At 45.5% G+C, this 3,940-nt stretch overlaps 4 non-coding genes across 4 annotated transcripts; 3 read left to right on the forward strand and 1 right to left on the reverse strand.

Annotated features, from left to right (window-relative positions):
• The first annotated feature begins 638 nt into the window (after positions 1-638).
• On the forward strand, positions 639-711 carry trnak-uuu (transfer RNA lysine (anticodon UUU)). Its single transcript has one exon. It is a non-coding gene; the product is annotated as a tRNA-Lys (tRNA).
• A 479-nt stretch (positions 712-1,190) lies between these two features.
• On the forward strand, positions 1,191-1,262 carry trnap-agg (transfer RNA proline (anticodon AGG)). Its single transcript has one exon. It is a non-coding gene; the product is annotated as a tRNA-Pro (tRNA).
• A 1,373-nt stretch (positions 1,263-2,635) lies between these two features.
• trnap-ugg (transfer RNA proline (anticodon UGG)) lies at positions 2,636-2,707 on the forward strand. Its single transcript has one exon. It is a non-coding gene; the product is annotated as a tRNA-Pro (tRNA).
• An 840-nt stretch (positions 2,708-3,547) lies between these two features.
• trnaa-ugc (transfer RNA alanine (anticodon UGC)) lies at positions 3,548-3,619 on the reverse strand. Its single transcript has one exon. It is a non-coding gene; the product is annotated as a tRNA-Ala (tRNA).
• Between the last annotated feature and the right edge of the window lie 321 nt (positions 3,620-3,940).

Here is a 3,940-nt window from a genome sequence, read left to right on the forward strand (position 1 = left end):
TATTTAATCTTTTGTTGTTGTTTTTTTAATGACTGTTTTTTACTGATAAGCACTTTGCGTTGTTTTTATTATCATGAAAAGTGCTATACAAATAAAGTTTGATTTGATTTGATTTGATTTGATATTTTACATGATATTAAAATAAAGTAGTCTGGACCATCTGCTGCCACTGCTCCACATGTCAGCAGCGCCCTCTTGTGGCCACATCCATTTTGACAGGAGTAAAATTGGGGCTCATGAAATGAAATGAAATGTAGTTTTCTAAAAGTTTGACAGGAGATTGATGTAAATTTAATGATTTTTTTATTGACTTTCATAAATTGCTGTACTAAAGTAGGCTAACCTAACATCTGGAGTCCTGTGGCTTTGAAAGAAAGAAAGAGAAGTTCACCACATACAACAAGTGACTCTAACAAGTGGTTTACTGCTGAAGCCCAAAGTAAATATTTTTTTTCCAAGACAGTGCTTCTTGCAGATCATCTTATTAAACTTATGGCAGAAACCTGAAACATTTCTGGTCAAAAGAGTCAGTCAGTCAGACAAGGCTCCTCTTTGTCCACCATGGAGGACAGGAAAGCTGTCTGCTCTGTCTCACTCATAAGTGAGAGGTATAGAGACACAAAAGGCCCTGCTGTCAGGCCTGGGTGGCTCAGATGGTAGAGCATCAGACTTTTAATCTGAGGGTCCAGGGTTCAAGTCCCTGTCCAGGTGTTACAAGTGGAGACACTTGTTCAGGTCCAAATCCTCACAGCAGAGGGTCACAGTGCTTTAAGGTATCTGTGGCCAAAACTCATGTCCTGGTGAAATACTGTGCTTCATCTTGATGTTGTCAAGCCTGAGAAGTCTCTGAGATTCTCCGGAAAGAATCTTCCTCTGTGACTTCTTTGACTCCCATGAGCTGGATGTGACGTTCCTGACAGAGACGTGGCTGCTGGAAGGTGAACTGGTCCCCTGCTGGAACTCTGTCCCCAGGACTGTGGCTTCTTCAGCTCTCCCAGCATGCCGTTGGGCTCACTTAGGGCCCATTGATGTCCAGGAGGACTTTTTGAAGTGGTTGAGGTCAAACTGACCATCATTCAAGTCATTAATGACACATGTTTTCATTTCCTTTAGCCAGATGTCATCAGGAGTCTTGATCACCTGACTGATTCATGACAATCAGTTGAATCTTTTTAAAGAAGGGCCATGTTGGCTCGTTGGTCGAGGAGTATGATTCTCACTTAGGGTGTGAGAGGTCCTGGGTTCAATTCCCGGACGAGCCATTAGAGTTATGACTGCACTCTCCAACAAAGCTCTCAGCTTTGGTCATCAACCAGGATCCCTTTGAGTTAAACTTCAGAAGCTTCTCTGACTTTGTGTTGGAGGTTTGTCTGATCTCATGTTCATGACCAGCAGCAGCATTTCCACTGTCAACAAGGAGATGGAGCCTGAGAGCTCTCAAAAAGTTCCACCTTGGGAGCAGTTTCTAAAAAGTAGTGTTTTCAGTGTCTCCAGCTCTGTTGTGGTGTAAACAGACACCAGAACACAGTGAGAGTTTAGTGTTTCCTCTTGAAGCCTCTGCAGTGTAAACGGCCTTATTTTCAGGCAGCAGACCAAAACAGTGTTGTCAGACAGAAGAGCTGGAGGACATGGTTCCTGGAGAGAAGCAGAGCTGAGTCCTCCAGTGGTTTCATTTAGGATGTGAGGGACTCAGCAGCACAGCGGCCCAGCAGGAGTCATGGCTGTGAGACGCTGCAACACTGGAGGAAACTCTTTTCTACACTCACTCTTTGATCGGGGAGCAGTTTGGACTTGATCTTTTAGATTTTAGCTTCATAATCCATCATATTGTATTTAAATTCCCTGAAGTTATCATTTAAATACCCAGTAGGTCTCATCCACATGCCCCAAAATTCTTATCTGGGAGATTTTTTCTCAAAATGACAAAATGCAATATAAACCTGATTTGTCAAGTTTTACCACAAACACCCTTCTGGATCAAAGTCACTGACAAACTGCAACACAGGAACTTTTATTAACCAGCAGCTGCACAAAATCAACATGAGAATTCTCCAGAAAAATGGTGGAAAAAAGTGGGATGCAATAAAAAACTGTGTAGAGTTTAATCAGCTGTCAAAGTGATTTTAGTTGAGAGAGAAACTGGAGGAGGTCAGAGCAGAGAAATGACAACAGAATGATGAGCAAACATCCACAAATCCAAATGTTTTAGTGTGAATAAATAGAAGAGCTGCATGAAAATGTAATATCTTCAAAATCAGTTCAGCTTCAGCATCATGTCAGCTTTAAACTTTGTATCCTGGAGCAGCGTCCAGTGAAACGTCTCTTTCAATCCTGCTGCAGCTGAAAATGGAACAATGACTCAACTCTCTGCACAGTCATCTCACCGGCCGGACTGGAGCCTCTGGAGTCCCTGGTTTGGCCCACGGACCAGATGTTTGAAAGAGCTGTGCACAATGAGAGAAAAGCTGAAGGAAAGCCTCCCTCCTGATTGGACGAGACAGAGAGAGGACAAAGGAGGACCTGAGGACGCTCAGCGAGGACCAGCTGAGGAAACACACTCAGGACAACCACCTGAAGACTGTCCAGGCTGTCAGGAGGCTTCAGCACCTGCCTGGTTTATGACGACCTACGTGTTGGCTCGTTGGTCTAGGGGTATGATTCTCACTTTGGGTGTGAGAGGTCCCGGGTTCAATTCCCGGACGAGCCCTTCAATTGTAACTGCTCTCTTCTACCGATGGTTTTCAGGTTTGGTCAAAGAAGAAGTCTGTCCACCAGAGGAAAATAATCTGATTACTTTGATATATTCCAGTTAAAAGTGAGGGTAACGAGTGTGGAAACCCTCCTCAGATTCAGAGTGATGATCTGGTTGGTGGAGGAGCGACCGGCCCCCAGTGACGTGGAGGGAAACCCCGTAGCGTCAGCACAGGTTCAGACTGCTGAACGAAGCCACACCTGGCTTTACCAACGTGACACAGCTGCTGAAGGAGCTCCGGCTCCATGCTGCTCACTCAGAGGAGGAAGAACCAGATGTTGGACTCTGCAGGCCAGGGGCCTGGTTGATCACACACTGTGGAGGATCCACACTAAAAGTCCAGCAGCACCAAGAGCAGAAACATCCTCTGGTTTATAAAGCATGCAGCTCTTTCCCTTTATAAATCCAGTCCAGCTGGAAGGCTGTGCAGGTGGATTCACCTCATATCACCCTCCACACACACACTTTCTACCAGGAATGGTCACAGTACCTCAGGAAGATTTGACCTCAATAAGCTGCTGATCGCTGGAGTTTTACTCTCAATCATGGCAGAGAAGACGAGGAGAAGGAGTTTCAACAAGTTCGACATTGACTTGTTGAGGGAAATATGATTTTTTTCAGAAATTCTGTATGCAAACACAGAAAGATTTCCCCAACAGTTTTGCCAGCAGCACTTCTCCATTTGATTTGGCTGGAAGGATCCTCTGGGATGTTCAGAGCTCTTTGTTTTGAGATTGATTTTCACACTCAGCCTCTGTTCATGAGTTTGATGATATTGATGTTGGACATAAAGCCTGGAGATGCTGGGGTTTGAACCCAGGACCTCCTACATGCAAAGCAGGCGCTCTACCACTGAGCTACATCCCCTGTTTCCTCCAGCTGTTCTGCTGGTTCTGACTGAAGTGAATCAGCTCAGTGAGTCCAGGAGGAAAACTCCTGAGAACCTGTTCCTCTCTCAGCAGGACAGTCTGGACTGTGGAGTGAGGCTGCTTGCTGGAGGTCAGTATTGATGGAAGTGGATCCATCTCTGGTCCAGGTCAGGTGGTTTCTGTTCATGTGGGTTTGATGGCTGATGGTCCATCTGACAGCCAGGTAGTGCAGCACTAAAACCATGCTGAAGGAGGCGCTGTGGCTCAGCTGCTCAGAGAGCCTGTCTCATCAGCAGGAGGTCCTGGCTTCAAACATCAT

Source organism: Salarias fasciatus, unplaced genomic scaffold (genome assembly GCF_902148845.1).
Source record: "Salarias fasciatus unplaced genomic scaffold, fSalaFa1.1, whole genome shotgun sequence".
In the NCBI taxonomy this organism is placed as follows: Eukaryota; Metazoa; Chordata; class Actinopteri; order Blenniiformes; family Blenniidae; genus Salarias; species Salarias fasciatus.